Source organism: Carcharhinus amblyrhynchos, chromosome 1 (genome assembly GCF_965287045.1).
Source record: "Carcharhinus amblyrhynchos chromosome 1, sCarAmb.v2.hapA, whole genome shotgun sequence".
NCBI classification, from domain to species: domain Eukaryota; kingdom Metazoa; phylum Chordata; class Chondrichthyes; order Carcharhiniformes; family Carcharhinidae; genus Carcharhinus; species Carcharhinus amblyrhynchos.
The window spans coordinates 138,274,783-138,293,692 of NC_137324.1; positions in this window are offsets into that span (position 1 = coordinate 138,274,783).

The following is an 18,910-nucleotide window of genomic DNA, read 5'->3' on the forward strand; positions in this document are numbered from 1 at the left end:
TGTGCTGAACAGATTTGATTTTGATAGTTTTAAATAGTTGTTCTGGGAAGCCAACAAAAAAAAAGAGAAACATTTCCTTTAAGAAAGAATAGCCTTTTGTCATGCAGAACATTGCTCTTCAAAACTCTTATTTCAAATAACACTGTTATTTATATACATTGGCCCTGAATATCTGAAGGGTTCACCCGCTCGCCTACAGTCAAATCAGCAGAAAATCAATGGAGTCATTGTTTGGGATATCATACAAAGCCATTTCTAAATTTACATTGTTCGTCCAACAATAGGATAGCATTTATATGGCTATTCCAGTTAGTTCCTGGTCAGTGATAATCCCCCAGGATGTTGATAGTAGGGAATTCAGCGATGGTAATGCCATTGAACATCAAGGAGCGATGGTTAAATTCTCTTTTGTTGGAAATGATTATTACTTTGCACTTGTGTGACATGAATATTACTTCCTTTTGGGCAAGAGTGCTTCATTCTTTACACTGATTACAAGCTCAGGATAAATAAGAACAAAAGGATAGGTTTATGGATGGAAAGGGTTTGGTTTAGGTTAGAGGGTCATTGCTTTTTAACTGGTCGGTGCAACATCGTGGGCCGAAGGGCCTGTTCTGCGTTGTAATGTTCTATGTTCTATAACAGATCAACTAAAATGCTGCTCGAGAACCTTCGTAGGAATAAATGGTGCTCGTATTTCCAGAATATAAGTGCACTCGTATATCTTCTGGACTGTAGTTTCTAATGTTGAGCATGGCTGCCTGCAGACAGAGCCATAATGATTTTATGCGCTCTAGCAACATTTACTGAAGAAACATGGCACGCACCTAGCACTAGCTAAAAATATTATGTACACTCTAATGCAGGCCTCCAATGATGGGCACAATAACATTTCTACTGAAGTGGTAATAATCTGGGAAGCCAAGATTGATGCTCAACTTGTGCGCAAGTTACATAAGCATTGAGCTAGTTTTGATGTTGGCTTTTCTCTCATCTGGGGCATCAACTTCTGTGACAACACATTGACCACGTGTGTTCACACGGGAATTGGATGACTTCCTGGGTGAAACTGATCTCACAGTGTACAAAAGGTTGATGGGATGGTCACTGTGATCTTTATAAGTTTCTTGAGTATCAGAGGGGAACTCCCAGAAATTATTTTCCCTTGAATTGGCCAAGTGTTTCCTTTATGATCTATTTTGGTGCCTATCCCAGGAAATTGCATGCCTGCTATTAAGTGGAGAACTTTGGGGATTTTTGTGCTCAGCTATAGCAGTAGAGCATGTTTGATGGAGTAACTAGTCATTTCCTGTCCATCTTTGTTGTACATTCAGAAATAGGAGTATATTCATAATGAAGAGTATGCAAATTAGACTGTTGTAATAGAATTATACGATTGTTAGATCAAGAACTGCCAGATTTAAGGTATAGTATGGGAGATTGGTTAAAGGGGGTGGGGGCAGAGGGATTTACAGTTTTAAAGGCCCCTGCTGGAGCACACTCCTCCCAAGCTTAAAAAACACACAGCTATCCTCTTTAGTCTCCAGGTACTTGGACCTGCAGGCTTATAGCTGCAACCACTTTCTTCAGTCCACAGTGCAGAATAAAATTCCACTGATTATATAATCAGAATCACATTTGAGAGAATATTCTCAATGAACAGCCCTTACGCTATTTTTTTGCCAAATCACACAGAGCACCAATCTGTTGCCACGTCAGGATTTACAAAGCACAATCATGCTTTTCAACATTCCTCTCAAAATTTATTCTACTTCACTTACAGTACAGAGCATCACTGTTTCATATGCTGAACATAGGGAATGTGTTGAGGTCATTGAGAACCATTTAACATGGCTTTGTTTCAAGGTCCCTTCAGCTATTTCCAACATAACATTTTTAAAGGGTTATTGCATTAGTAATTGTAGAATTTTCTTGATGTACCACTTAATGCTCGAACATCTTTTTTGAATTGGTTTTGTTGAATTAGTTGTTGGTTTAGTTTGTGGCATAAGCTTTACAACTTCTGGGGACTTCTCAGATGTTTACAATTTTCTATCTGTGTGGCTTGAAGACAGCTGCAGTTCAGCTTGATACAATCATAATTCTTAATAATGTCGTCCTGTTCAATACATCTTTCTTATAATTGCCCTTGGAGTGAATGGTCAGAAGAGGTGCCTGGGGAGAGCAAATTTAAATGCAAGGTGACTTTACCTCAATACCTGTCTATTCCCCTCACTAGTTATTTGATTGTGCCCAAGCAAGTGGCTAGTGGAGATGGGTTCCCAGGTGGTAATGGGGACTATGGGGATGGGAGTGCTGCACATTTCAGTGCTGTTCCAGGCAACATTTCATGGTTGTGCTGCTTGCTAATTATCGCGACTCAGGCATGCAGCCAGCATTATCTGTACTATTCATTGCATACCTCCGTTCATTGGGAGACCTGGGTGTATTTTATATCTCAGGTCTGTGCAAAGGTGGCATCAGTTTCTATGTGTGCAACAGGTTTAATTTAGTATTTCTGGCTTGAATCCTGGCTTAGTTGATTGTCCTGATGTGCATGAGCAGCGCACAATACAGAAGCATGGACATCCGTGCTGGGAATCGTAGAAGATGCAACACCTGCCCCTTCACTTCCTCCCTGCTCACCATCCCAGGGTCCAGACACTCTTTTCAGGTGCGGCAGCATTCCATGTGCACCTCTTTTAATTTAGTCTATTGCATTTGCTGCTCCCAATCCAGTCTACTCTACACTGAAGAGACCAAAAGCAGACTGGGTGTCCCCTTTGCAGAACACGTTCATTCCATCCACAAGCTGGACCCAGACCTACTCGTGGCTTGCCATTTCAACACACCATTCTGTTCTCCTCTCCATATGTCCATCCTTGGCCTTTTGCAATGCTCCAGTGAGGTCCAACATAAACAGCACCTCCTCTTCTGAATAGATATTTTACAATCTTCTGGACTGAACATTGCGTTCAACAACTTCAGAGCATGAACTCTACCCTCCACCTCCATTTAATTTATTTCTTTTCATCTTATTCGCCCATTTTTATTATTTTATATTTTTCCTTTTTCTTTTTCCACTTCTAAAATCTCGCTTTCCATCTTGTTTCTGCCCCTCCCCCATCCTACTACAGCCAACTGCCACATTCCTACACTTCACACCTTTAAGAATAAAGGATACTCTTAGCACCATTCTCAAATTTTATCATCACTATTTACATTCCCTTTGTCTTTTTGCCCTTGCCCCCCAATCCTCCCTCCCTCCGCACCCTCACAGTATAAATCTTGTCTGATTTTCCTTGTCTTCAGCTCAAAATGTTGGCTCTATTCTCTCTCTGCAGATACTGTCAGACCTGCTGAGATTTTCCAGTATTTTCCGTTTTTATATCTCTGGGAAATTATGTAAAATGTAAATACTTCTTCCGGATGTTGACCTCCCTCCATGTCAATTGAAGAAACTTAAAGTAACAATGACTGTGAATGAATGAAGATTAAATTCCAAATTTGGAGATTATTCATAACTGGAATATTGGGATGACAAACATTCTCCATGTGTGGGAAATTGCTTAGCCATCAACCTGCGTGGACAACAGAAATATTGATATTGTGACCATATGATAGAAACTGACTGACTATCTTATTTATTCATAAGGTCTGCCCAAAACAGTAAGCAAGGGACAAGTACGTACATTACAAGGGAAGCCACCTTGTCTAGCAAAACAACCCTGCCTAGAATATCCATGATGTGGAGATGCCAGCATTCTGAGACTTCTTACTGCGCTTACCCCAGTCCAACGTTGGCATCTCCACATCATGGCTACTATCGACACCACAAACTGCTGGCTCCAAGTGGAGAGGATCTCCAAGAAGATTGCACATATCGACACAGATATCAAGTTTCTACAAAGATGCTGGATTTTAACCTGGTGTTAGAATGTCCACCACAATCAAAGAGGCGAGGTTAGTTTGTTTACATGAAAGATTATATTTTTCACTCCACAACTTCACTTTATATCTATCTTCGACTGGATGAAGCTGCTATTGTTTGGAGCACCAGAAACCTCCAACCAGTTTTCCTTCAGTGAAGCAAAATAGATTTCTCAGGTCTATAGCATTAGAATCATAGGATCCTTACAGTGCAGAAAGAGACCATTCAGTCTATCGAGTCTTCGCCCACCACAATTCCACCCAGGCTCCATCCCCGTAACCTCATGCATTTACCCTGCTAGTCCCCCTGATACTAGAGTCAATTTATTGCGGCCAATTCACCTAACCCACACATCTTTGGATTGTGGGAGGAAACCAGAGCACATGGAGGAAACCCAAGCAGAGAATATGCAAACTCCACACGGACAATGACCTGAGGCCTGAATTGAACCCAGGTTACATAGAACACTACAGCACAAACAGGTCCTTCAGCCCACAAGTTGCGCCGATCACTTCTATACCTACTAAGCCATAGACCTATCTATAACCCCCAATCCCATTAGATCCCATATACTCATCCAGAAGTCTTTTAAAAGACCCCAGTGAGTTCGCCTCCTCCACCACCGACGGAGGCACTGAAGCAGTAACGCTAACCTCTGTGCCACTGTCCCGCCCAATGACCATCTAAGATATTGGAGAATTCTGTTTTTTTTAAATAACCAGATTTTTGTGTGTTTGTGGGTGTGTGCGTGTGGAAAGATGCTATTATATTTTCAGTTATTTTCTCAACAACATTTCAGTTGTTGAGAAAATAAAGATTCATTCCTTCAAGCCTGTGGGAAAACCTGCCTTGTGACTGTTCTTGAATGCCACATGACCCAAAGTTTTAAAACGATTCTGTTACAGTCAGCTGCAAGGTGGGAAAAGGACAAAATTATCCCACATCTCACATCCATCTATAATGTGAGAACCTGAGGGATCGTCAATCTTAAAGTTATGAAGAAGATAACCTGCCCATTTGTAGATACATAGAGTTTGATGACCAGGCCCTGACATGGCTATTTAGTCTTTGATAATTGGTGCAGAGAGTGAACTTTCTGTGTCAATGTTCTGCCTTCAGCTACATAGAACATGAACTTGTCTAGAGTGATGTTTTTGTATCATATTGATACTGTGGACATTCTTCAAACTGGAATATTGACTCATCGTAAGTTTGAAGTGTCTGTCACAGTAATGAGAGAAAGTGACAAAAAATGCCAAAGTTAGTATCAACTTTGATGAGAAGCAACACTGAGATGTCTGCGATCTGGACTGAGCATTGCATGAAATGACCTAGTGCTTTACTAATTATGCTGGTATATACATGCTTTACCTGACGCTTAGGGAGAATCCTTTCCACAAGTCGAACCAATGAAGTCCTATTCAATGACCTGTGCATCGTTGCATGACTTACACTTTCTTCCTTAAGCTGGACATAGTGAAATGAATCGATAAGCACTTCTACAATTTATGTTTGGTTTGGGAGGTGACCATGATGGGGCAAATGTTGATGAAAATGATAACGTCTCTTTATTCATAATCCTTGCACTTGACCTGGATGGCAAGCTGTATCTGCCATTCTGAGTCTGAAGATGCACTGTTGTGGAACCTCTTAAAATCAAGCATGGAAGGTTTGCTTTGGACTGCCAAAGTTATTTTATTTCCCATCGTTAAATAATTGTCTTTCATGAGGAGTCATTCCCTAATTTGTGGAATCAATGTATTTTCAATTAATTGGTTATAAAACAGTTAATATACCAAATTTATATCTGGAAGCCAATTGCTGCAATGCTTGTTTATTATTTAATAGGCTCACCATTTCCCTGGTATTTCTGCTGGAATGGCATGGTGGCACAATGGTGAGCATTGCTGCTTCACAGCACCGGGAACCCGGGTTCAATTCTGGTCTTGATCAACAATGTGCAATTTGTACACTCTCCCCGTATCTGCATGGGTTTTCTCTGGGTGCTGCAGTTTCCTCCCACAGTCCAAAGATGTGCAGGTTAGGTTGATTTGACCCTAGTGTCGTGGGGATCAGCAAGCTAAACGTGTGGGGTTTTGGGGAAAGGTCCTGGGTGGGATGCAGACTTGATGGGCCAAATGGCCTCTCTGCACCGTAGAATGCTATGATTCTATGTTGTATGTTATTAGATCATCACACTTTACTTTGGCCTGAAGTATTTTTCTAAAGCATTTACCATTGTATCAAAATGTTCAAATATTTGCTGGCCTTCTGCTGCGAGACAATACAGTATACAAGGATTGGCTTCTTGTGGATATTTGCTACACTTGGACTGTTGATCTCAGTAGCAAGTAAGTAGATCTTGAACCCCCAAAATCCACTGATCCCCTGGCATAGGCACATCTCTGCTGAAGAAAGGAAAAAGTGCTGGAGCCTGTAAATGTAACCTCTTTACCAGCATCTTCATTGTATTTTTTTATTTTGGATCTGCACAGAGATTGGAGGTGTGTAAAAAGTTTAATTTACATTGCTTTAAAATGTCTACACATTATTCAGCTCTGGATTCCAGCTTTTCCTACAACGTGATTACTTTTTGCGGAGTCCACACCAAGGTTTAACTAAATAAATCAGTCAAGCGTAGTGAGCATCAACAGTAAACAAACTCAAAGACTCAAACATGGAACAATTGAACGTAACAAACTAGATATAGAAGCCAAGAATTTTAGGATGATAGGGTTTCACTTACTGCAATCCCAAGAATCGGTGGAGAATGCATACCTGCCCACTCTGGCTGCTTGGCAAGCAATTCGTGCTAATTGCATGGAGGTGGGACTTCTGCTCTCATTCATGGGGGTGTCTCACCTCAGAAAACTGTCACTCAATCTGACTGGGTCTAGTCTCAACAATGCCAGAAGCTCTCGTGAACAGGACTGAGACTGCAAGTAGTTCCTCAAAAGTCGCAGGAGTACAGGATCAGGTAAGTGTGGGAGCCTCAGGGTCAGGATAGGAATTGAGGCCTAGGGTGGGCAGAGGTGTTGAGATCACTTTCTGGGCCTCCCTCTGCCCCGTAGCCTGAAAATCTAGGCTGGATGACATCAACAGTAAACAAACTCAAAGACTCAAACATGGAACAATTGAACATAAACTAGATACAGAAGCCAAGCTATTGAAGAAGGAGAAGAAGGCACCTCCACAGAAAGTCATTTTGCTGAGGATCTTAAAGGAGCAATTAACTCAGTGAGCAATGACCAATGCCCGAGATATCTAAACTCAGCAAAGCAAATGCGACTTAAAGGTTTTGTGTGTTAGAGGCACAACTACAAGTTCAAGCAGAGCAAGGATATCATTGACTACTGCTGTCAAGGTGACTGAGGCACTGAATATTTACACATCTGACTCCTTCCGGGTTGCTGCTGCATTTAAGTAAAATCTCAGTTTGTAATATTCTATCCATAAATGGAGAAACCACTTAATCTCCTTCCCTCTTGCCAAAGAATAGCAGGCAGATTGCATGAGATTTTACATGTACCCTGGGCTTCCCCCTGATGTGGGGTGCTATTAACTGCACAGAATTGCATTTGGTATAATTCCAGCTGATGTTAACACTGGACAATCAGATCCCAGAGTGAAACCTGGCTTGTTAGAGCCTCATTTTTTTTAAGAAACCGTGAAGGAAAGTTACTGAATAAATTCAAAAGACCCTGATGAACCCTTATTATAAAATACTTATTAAAACAAAAAGAGTGTGTACTATGTTACATCAGACAAAAAGATTAGAAAGATCTCAGTACAAACACAAGAAGGCAATACTATTCCCACCACACACAATCCTACGCGCTTTAACTTTGCATAGTAATCTTCTTCAACTGTAGAGTAGAAAAATTAGTTACCCGGTCAGTTTTAGAGTATCACCTCTGCTAAACTGATCACTTTATTAAGTCCTATAACTGATTATTCAGTTAACAACTGTCCCACTAGCCCTGCAGGTTTCCTTCTCAGAAAATTTCCACTCCCTATCTTCTCTCTTTGACACACATACCGAACTCCCTCCGCTCAGCTCCAGTCTATTCTGTGTCTGTGCCACTAGCAACTTTGTTTTGTTCATAGAATTACTGAACTTTTGGCCTCCTTAAACCCACCCATTGTGTGCAGCTTTGGTATCCTTATCTCAGGAAGGACATCCTTGGTATAGATGTAGTACAGTAAAGGTTTACCTGGCTGATTCCAGGATATTATTTACTTGAGTTTTGAAGAGTAAGAGGAAATCTCATAGAAACATATAAAATTCTAACAGAGTGAGACATGTTAGACTCAGAAAGAATGTTCCCAATGGTGGGAGAGTTCAGAATGAGGGTGTTATAGTTTGAGGATAAGGTGTAAGCCTTTTAGAACTTAGGTGAGGAGAAATTTATTTACCCAGAGGCTGGTGAATGTGTGCAGCTCACTACCACAGAAAAGTAGAGGCCAAAATATTGTCTGATTTCAAGAAGGAATTAGATCTAGCTCTTGGGGCTAAAGGGGCTAAGGGATATGAGAGGAAGAAGAGGGGGGATATCAGGATATTGAATTCGATGATCCGTGATGATCAAAATCAATAGTGAGGTCGGCTGGAAGAGCTGAATGGCCTACGCCTGCTCCTAATTTCTATATTACTCCAGTGGCTGTAAAGCCTCATTAAATATGACCATTGTTCACAGCCTTCAGGAGAACAGTGACCACGGCACCACACAACCTGCCACAGCAATCTCTGCAAGACATGCTGGATTATCGACACAGATGCCTTGATCTCATGTGAGAACACCAGGGACACGGTACATAGTCTTGCGACCCAGCCAATGTTGTATACCTGATACACTGCAGGCAAGGATGCCCTGAGGCATGGTACATTGGCGAGACCATGCAGACACTATGACAATGGATGAATGGATACAACTCATCAATCACCAGGCTGGAGTGTTCCCTTCTTCTTGGGGAACACTTCAGCAGTCAAGGGCATTCAGCCTCTGATCTTCAGATAAGCATTTTTCAAGACACACAACAAACACAGAATCGCCGAGCAGAAGCTGATAGCCAAGTTGTGCATACACAAGGACAGCCTCAGCCGGACCTTGAGGTCATGTCACACTACCTGTAACCCTCAGGACTTGCCTGGGCTTGCAAAATCTCTAACTGTTCTGGCTTGAGACAATACATATCTGTTTAACCTGTGCTTAAACCTCTCTCCACTCACATTGTCTGTACGTTTAAGACTTGATTACCTGTTAAGACACACATTCTAACTATTATCTTGTAAACAGAGTCTGTGACTACATATGTCCTGTTTGTGAACTCAATCCTCCATTCACCCGATGAAGGGGAAGCGCTCCAAAAGCTCATGCTACCAAATAAACCTGTTGGCCTTTAACCTGGTGTTGAGAGACTTCTTAATGTGCCTACCCTAGTCCAACACATATTGTTCAGAACACCTTGCCTGCTCCTCAGCTGAACTTGGCTGAATTCATCAACAGAATGAGATTTCACTTCCTCAGTTGACAGTTGGTGTGCGACCAGAGACAATCATCATGCTTATTATCCTGGCAGTAATCACAATTGCTCAATCTACAATTTATTTGTGTTGGCTGTTTTGATCCATCTTGGCAAGCCAACTGTACCACAAGGGTTATTCACTCATTACATGAGCTCATGACTTAATCCAGGAATCTTTGCACACATGCACAAGAGGCATACAATGCAGCCACAAGGAAAATTATGGAGTACACATCAGCATCCTCAAGCAAGCTTCAATTGTTTGGAGTGCTGTAGATGAGCTGTACAGTAATCATTTGAGTGGAACTTTTTTAAATTTACTAATTTACAGATATGGACATCACTGGTTAGGCTAGTATTTATTGCCCATCCTAATTGCTCTTGAAAAGGTGGGAGTGCGCTGCCTACTTGAGCCACTGCAGTCCATGCACTGTGCTGTTAGGGAAGAGTTCCATGATTTTGATCCAGTAATAGTGAAGGAACAGCAATTTGTGGGACTTGCAGATGGCGGTGTTTCCATGCATCTGCTGCCTTTGACTTTCCAGGTGGTAGAGTTTAGAAGGTACTGTTGAAGGAGCCTTGGTGAATTACTGCAGTGCAATGCTGGTGGATGGGGTGCTTCATCCTGGATGGCGTTGAGCTCCTTGGGTGTTGTTGGAACTGCACTGATCCAGGAAAATGAAGAGTATTCCATCAGTCTTCTCACTTGTGATGATGGGAGACAGTCTTTGGGTAGCCAGGAGGTGAGATATTTGCTGCAGAATTCTGATTTGATTTATTATTAAAGGCAAGTTTATTTATTAGTCACAGGTAGGCTTACATTCACACTGCAATGAAGGTACTGTGAAAATCCCCTAGTCACCACACTCCAGCACCTGTCCGGGTACACTGAGGGAGAATTTAGCGTTGCCAATTCACCTAACCCGCATGTCTTTTTACTGTGGGAGGAAATTAGAGCACCCGGAGAAAACCCATACAATCACAGGGAGAACGTGCAAACTCCACAGTGACCCAAGCCAAGAATTGAACCAGGTCCCTGGCACTGTGAGGTAGCAGTGCTAACCACTGGGCTGCCCCTATTGTCACATATATTAGTATACAGTGAAAAGTATTGTTTCTTGTGTGCCATACAGGCAAAGCGTACTGGACGTAGAGAAGGAAAGGAGAGGGTGCAGAATGTAGTGTTACAGTCATAGCAAGGATGTAGAAAAAGATCAACTTAATGTAAGGTAGGTCCATTCAAAAGCTTGATGGCAACAGGGAAAAGGATGTTCTCTAGTCAGTTGGTAGAAATCTGACTTTTGTATCTTTTTCCAGATGGAAGAAGGTGGAAGAGAGAATGTCCAGGGTGCATGAGATCCTTGATTATGCTGGCTGCTTTGCTAAGGCAGTGGGAAGTGTAGGCAGAGTCAATGAATGGGGGGCTGGTTTGCGTGTTGGACTGGGCTTCATTCACGACCCTTTGTAGTTTCTTGCAATCTTGGACAGAGCAGGAGCCATACCAAACTGTAATACAACTGAGAAAGAATGTTTTCTCTTCTGCATCTGTAAAAGTTGGTGAGAGTCATAGCGGACATGCCAAATTTCCTTTGCCCCCTCAGAAAGTTTAAGCATTGGTGGGCTTTCTTAATTGTAGTGTTGACCAGGTCAGGTTGTTTGTTATCTGGATACCTAGAAACTTGAATGTCTTGATCATTTCCATTTCATCCCCGTTGGTAAAGACAGGGGCATATCCTTCATTATGCTTCCTAAAGTCAATGACTATCTCTTTCATTTTACTGACATTGAGGGAGAGATTATTGTCATCACACCAGTTCACCAGATTCTCTCTCTTTCCTGTCCTCCGTTTTATCATTGTTTGAGATCTGACCCACTACAGTGGCATCATCAGCAAACCTGAAAATCGAGTTGGAGGGGATTTTACCCACAGAGACATAGGTATATAAGGAGTACAGTAAGGGACTGAGGACACAGCCTTCTGGGGCACTGGTGTTGAGAATGATCGTAGAGGAAGTGTTGTTGCCTATCCTTACTGATTATGGTCTGTGGGCTATGAAGTCTAGGATCAAGTCACAAAGGGAGGAGCTGAGCCCCAGGCCATGGAGTTTGGAGATGTGTTTTGTAGGAATAATGGTGTTGAAGGTTGAGCTGTAGTCGATAAATAGGAGTCTGACATAGGTATAATTGCTATCCAGGTTTGAGTGCAGGGCCAGGGAAATGGCGTCTGCTGTAGACCTGTTGTGGCGATAGGCAAACTGTAGTGCATCCAGGAAACCTGGGAGGCTGGAATTGACTCATGCAATAATTAACGTTTCAAAGCACTACATAATGATGGATGTCAGAGCCACAAGATGATAGTCATTAAGGCACACTGCCTAGCTCTTCTTTGGTACAGGGATGATGATTGTCTTCTTGAAGCAGATAGGGACCTCAGATTGGCGTGAAGAGAGGTTAAAGTTGTCTATAAATACCCTTGCGCATGATCTGATTGGCTTTTGCAGTCACAGTATTTATATATCTAATTAATTTTCTGCTATGTGGTGACCCCATGTATCGATGGTGGGGAGATTCTGTGGTGGTAATGCTGTTAAATGTGAAGGAGAGGTGGTTATCCCTTCCCCTCTCACACTGCTATGTTCATTGTACCACATTTGACTACATCTTCTTGTTGTACTCATATTCACTATTACTGCAACCTGCAATTCCCTGTATCTCATACCTAATACATAGCTATTCTACCACGATAAGACACATTCTCTAAATCACAATTCAGTAACTAACACTTCTTGACAACAAAGATTTGAGACACAAGTTTACCAGAGGCAGAGACTCTGCCTATGTGCATGACCTCTTCTCAAAGTGGAAGCAAACTTCCATCATTGGATTTGGGAGAGTAGTAGCCAAATGAGCCACCTAAATGGTGATTTACAAAGCACTCTGGGATAGTTGGCCAAGTACTGAAACGGACAGGCTGCAGCCTCAAATGAATACTTAATGAATATTGGACAGAGATAAACAAGCTGCAGTCCCAGAGGCAGAATACACAGAAAACAGGTCATCTTGAAGACTATGGACACTCTCTGGTCAAACTTACTTGTTCCCTTATCCCCTTATTTGGGGTATGTATCCTACATGTCTCCAGCACTTACAGACATGGTCATTGAGTACACATCCAGAGATTGGTGTGGCAGCATCTGATTGGATTCTTATCGATCAGGGTGATCAAATTCTGTCAATGATTGGTGATAATAAGAGACTACCCAAAAGGGTGCAAAACCAATGAGGGATTAAAGGGGCTGCACACCGAAAGGAAAAACACGCACAACCATGAGGACAAGGAAGAAACAGGAACAGAACAATGGTGACCACCACCAGCAACTGCCATCAAGAGAGGAGCTACCAGACCAACAAGGGGAGGAAGACCACAGCCAGAGCATCAGATTAGACCGAAGGACCAGGATACACCAAGGACTACAAAGACCAACATGCGGATAAAGGCTGATATCTGTCTGGGAATTTGCCAGTAACACAAAAGTTAAGTCAAAGTCTAGTATTGAACATGAACTTTAGTATTCTGTAAAATAATGTATATTAATTGTGTGGTTGATTAACATTAATTGTGTATATGAATAAATGTTGTTGTAACATCAAGAAGTCGACTCACAGTTCTCTGTGTAAGGGTTAAAACACACTGTGTGGCAGGCACAACAAACGTGAAGCCAGAGAACCAGGCAAGCTGGGATCAGTTAAATGCAGATGTAATATGGAAGTGAGAGAATGGTAGTTCTTCAGAGTTTTGTCAGGTGTACACCATTGAGCTGAGCCCAGAAAGATGAAAGCTCCAAGTGATAGGAGAGAGTTGAGAAGCTTCCTTGGCTTAAAGCAACACATGAGCTATTTCATATTGCACATGTCAGAGCATACAGTAAACCTGCAAAAGCTGACAAAAGATGACTCTAACAACATCAATGGTTAGAGTCACATGACACTTTTTTCAACAAGCTTCAAAAAGGTAATATCCCAGGGTGACAAGTTTATCTTACTATGACCAAAAGAAGCCTATCACTTTGCAAGTAGTTGCTTCTATAAAATGACTGGGACTATCCCTGCTACAAGAGAGAAAGTCAATTGTATTAGCATCCAAAGTTCTAATATCACCAGATATGCCAACATATAAAGTGAGCTTTTGTAGTCATGTATGGATGTGAGAAGTTCCTTACATATCTCTAGGGGAGAGATTTCATCGTGGAGAGTGGAGAGATCATCATCCAAGGGAGCAGATCTACGAGAAAAATCTGTGTAGAGCACCAGCAAATCTACAGAGATTACTACTGAGGCTTCAGTTACAATTTCACTCTGAAACAAAAGTCACGATGAGAAATGGTGCAGACAGGTACACTATTACATCTGTCACCACAGGAGAAACACGAGAAAGAAGATCTAGCTATGAAGATTCATCATTTAGTGATGATAATGCTATCAAACTGAGTCAAATTGGAGATGGGATTAGAAAAGTTGAGCTGTTATAAATGCTATCTCAATTGATGCAGGTTTGGCCTAAGATACAGCAAATACAGCCAACAATATAGCACAATTGCTCAATGAGAGATGACATTTCACTGGAGCAGAGGTTTCAAAGTGGGGTTTGTGATCTTGAGTGGTTGTGGGGTGTTAAAAAAAATGGGTCACCAAAATTGATTTTGCACAGATTCTCTGGCCATTTTTCTCTGGGTAAATTGAGTACACATTCTCTCTGCAGAACATAATATGACAACATGAAGCAATAAACAGGTTAGCATGCCCTATATGTGCAATTGGCATCATTTTTTTTTCCCTTTCTAGTAAGTTGATTCACTCTCTATGCTACACATGTAACGATATGCTGTTTGTAACCCACGGATCATATTGTCATCTAAAAGAGATGGCCAAAGATGCCAATAGCCGATAAACCTACAGGCTAGGATCTCACACCGGAATCTGTCAATGAGAAGGTTAGCTACTTCATGGGTCCACAACAAGACAAAACAACACTAATGCTAGCTATGAACAGAGTGCCAAGGCTTTCAATGAACAGTGCAAATTATTGAATCAGCATTTAGTTAAAGTCAGTCACCTGAGAAAAGTTTGAAAACTGTTGCATTAAAAGATGGTATTTTGCTAGCCAGATGCAGAATAATCATATCCAAAGCATTTCAAGAAAAACTTTTCTAAAAAGTAAATTAAGGACACAGGGAAATGGAGAAGCGTAAGCCCAGAGCCAAATCAGCTGTGTCCTGGATAAGCATTGGCAATGGACATTGTAAATATGGTACCTGTATGGAATATATGCCAGAAGTACAGAAATACACAGCAGGAGGTGGAGATGATAGCTACTGAAGTACCACCCAGATGATAGAACCGTCATATCCCATCAATACAGATCTTGACATACTGTGAGCAACATTTATTCACACACAATACAAAATAGTATCTCGTAGTCACAGGCTTTTATCCAGAGCCTCATCATCTCAGCAGTACAAGTTCTGTTTGCTGGTCAAGGAATTCCAAAAACATTAATGTGTGATAATCAGAACACATCTCATTTCTATGGCAATTAAGAAATTCTCTAAAGAGAATGGATTCAACATCATCACATTATCATCCAATCTACACCTCGTAAGCTGACGTAAAAACACCTACAGGGTTGTTGAATGGAAGAAAATATAAGACTATTCTGCCAAGCAAAATACTTCCTTAAAGTGACCACTTTGAAGTAACACAGCTCATTAAAACACGGGAGAGAGCAAGTCAGCACTAACAAAAAAAAAGTTATAACTCTACCTGAAAGAACAAAGTGTCCACACGTACAGGATCAAATCATGGAAAACTGGAACCCAACGAAAGTTGAGGTCAACACACCCAGGTGAACAGAGTTCATATATTGCCTGCGCCCGAGCTGTAAAAAACAGAGAAGTCCATCAACAACAATGCCAGAAACATCAATACCCAGGGAGACAACGTTAACAACAATGCCAGAAACATCAATACCCAGGGAGACAACGTTAACAACAATGCCAGAAACATCAATACCCAGGGAGACAACGTTAACAACAATGCCAGAAACATCAATACCCAGGGAGACAACGTTAACAACAATGCCAGAAACATCAATACCCAGGGAGACAACGTTAACAATATCACTGGAAACATCAACATCCCGGGAGACAACATTAACGACACCTGAAATTTCAATGTCCAGGGAGACAACATTAATAACAACACTGGGAACATCAATGTCCAGGGTGACATATTACCGGAAAATATGACCCAAAATGCATCAACTCATACTTATCACGATTAAATTCCATCTGCCCAATGTACCAGCTGGTGTCAGTCTGTAGCCTAAGACTATCCTCCTCACTATCAACAACACCACTAGTTTCCATGACATCTGCAAAGTTACTAATAATACCTCCTACATTCACATCCAAGGAATTAATGTATATAACAAATAGCAAGGGTGCTAGCCCAAATCCCTGAGATACGTCACTGGTCACATGCTTCCAAACACAAAAGCAATCTTCTACCATCATCTTTTGCCTCCTATTAACAAGCCAATTTTGGATCCAATTTGGATCCCATGGGCTCTAACCTTCCATTTAGATTTCAGGGGAATGATTACCCCTGCACCGGTAACACACCACTGCAGTCCTAGGCAATTGATTGCCTCTCTTGAATCTCACTCACTTCATGGCTGCATTTGGTTCCAGTTTTTGGTGCCAATGCTGGCTGCAGCTTCCTACCTTAATTGGTGAACCGTGCTATTTTACATGCCCTGAAGTTCCTCTGCGTCCTTCTCAGCGCTCTCCATCACAAGTGCCATCTTAAAATTTATATCTGTATCTGCTAATAGCTTCCCTTAGATGGCCTCATTATTTAGCCCACAGACTAAACGGTCTTGCAGCATGTCACTGGGAGCGGCCCTGAATTTGCAGTGCTCTGAGATCTGTCTTAACTTGGTACTATAAGTTGCAATAGTTTCCCCAGGGGCTGTCCTGGTTGAGTTAAACTTAAATCACTGCAATAGAACTGATGGCTTCAGGTGGTAGTGTGTTTCCACCACTTCAACAATCTCAGTTGATAACTTGGGACTCTGGCATAGTTGAGGATGTGAGGTTGTGTATTAAATTGTAGGCCTCAGTCCCTCACAGGATTAGAAGGATTGCCTTTCTCTTCCCCTCCTCCTTTATTCTGCTGGCCTGAAAATAGTAGCCCAAACATTCAACTTATTATATTCAAACCTCTACAAAGTCATCAATAGAATCTATCCATTCTGCAAACACTTCTCTATTTCTCAACTTGAACTGAACTTCAACATGACTTTATACTCAATCTCGAGACAGCTTTTTCTCCTTTTATTCTCATTTCCAATGTAATAATTCCAGATCACCAGTTAAATAAGTAACAATTACAATGTTCATAACATGGAGACTTACAGTCTCATGGCTGCATTCAGCTTCCAAGTTTCTGGAATAGAAACCTGAGCTTACCAGACTGATCTCCCACCCTGCTCTCTGATTGGCAACATGGGTCATGTGACCCTCACCCTGCCAATTGATCCTTAAAGGGACAATCACCACATTTCTGCTCAATTTTTTTTGCTATAACCAGCTTTTAAAATGCACTGATTTCCAGCAGTTTTATGCACTTGTGTTTTGTGCACGGAAGATGCATCAATACAGAGGTTGCCAGTGCACTCACTCAGCACAGGTGTGTTTCACGCCATCATGTATGGCGGCAGGGCCTGAACATGCTTGCAAGGCCTCTCTGCACTGAGACTGGGCACCATGTTTAAAGGATTCCCGATTCGGAACAAACAATGACTTCCCCCTCCCCCCCATAGAACCCATCTCACAGATCTTGGGTCTCACCCCACCTATGATTGGAGTTGGTATTCACCCCCCTCCCCGATCAGAGCTGGTATTCCCTCCCCCTTTGGAGCCTGCATTTGCCACCATCCCCACCGATCTGAGTCAGTATTCACACACCCCTGATTTGAGCTGACACAATCCCCCTTCCCCCAATCCTCCACTCACAACAGTCAGAGCTGGCACTGCTGCTCCCCAAATATCAGACTCCTTGTCCCACATCAACATAAGTGTTGGCACTACTTCTCCTCAAACCTCGGACCACCACATATAATCCAGCCCTCATGATACTCCCACTAGAGTCTCCCTCTGGCACTACACCCTGGCATAGGTTGGCATTGCCCACCTGGCTCATCGTGCCCACCTGGAAGTGTCAACTGGTACTGAGGGCATTGCCAGGTCATGCCTGGCCATGCCCCTCTTCCCCCCGAGAGCTATATTCACCTTTATGGATCCAGGTGTAGTTCACGTCTGGGTAAACCTGTTGTAAACATGGCAGCTCAGTTTCAATATACAGCTGGATGGGATGGGGGGGTGTTAACATCTGGCTAGGGTTGGTCTGGAATTATATTTAAGTCTATTAAAATTAAAATAAAATCACGGTGAGGGGCAGCGAAAATTGAAGGTCACAATCTTACCGGAAATATCCGCGACCTCAGGGGTTTCATTGAATTTTGAGCCCCCATCGCCATTCCCACGGATGGCAGGTGTGGCTGAAGATTGTGTCCAGTGAGTCAAAATAAATGGCTCATTTTTGGGCTGGCAGGTTGTAAGTAGTGGGGTACCACCAGGATCAGTGCTTGGCTGTCAGCTATCTACATCCTACATCAATGACTTAAGTGAGGGGAGTGTGTCTAATGTTTACTGATTATACAAAATTATACAAAGGGGGGAAGCAAGCTGAGAGGAGCTCACAAAGGAATAGAGAGTAAAGTTAAGTAAGTGGGAAATAATGTAGCAGATAGAATATCCTGTATAGTAAGGTGAAGTTATCCACCTTGGTAAGAGAAATTGCTTTTTTGAGGGACTTGAGTGCTTTTGTTCACAAATCACTCAACTTAAAATGCCATTGGAATGTAGATAATTCTTAGAGGGCTTCACAGGGTAGAGCTGAGACAGTGCTTCCCCTAGCTGGAGAATCTAGAACCAGGGGTCACAGTCTAAGACTAAGGAGAGGTACACCAAGTAACTAATATGAAGCATAGTGGAGAACATGCCCCTGTCTCCATCAACAAGGGTGAAGTAGAAATGGTCGAGAACTTCAGGTTTTTAGGTATCCAGCTAACAATCTGTCCTGGTCCCCCCCATGTCGACACTATAGTTTGGAAAGCCCACCAATACCTCTACTTTCTCAGAAGGCTAAGGAAATTTGACATCTCTGCTACAACTCTCACCAACTGATACAGATGCACCATAGAAAGCATTCTTTCTGGTTGTATTACAGTTTGGTACATCACACAAACCCAACTCCCATCCATTGACTCTGTCTACACATCCCGCTGCCTCGGAAAAGTAACCAGTATAATTAAGGACCCCACACACCCCG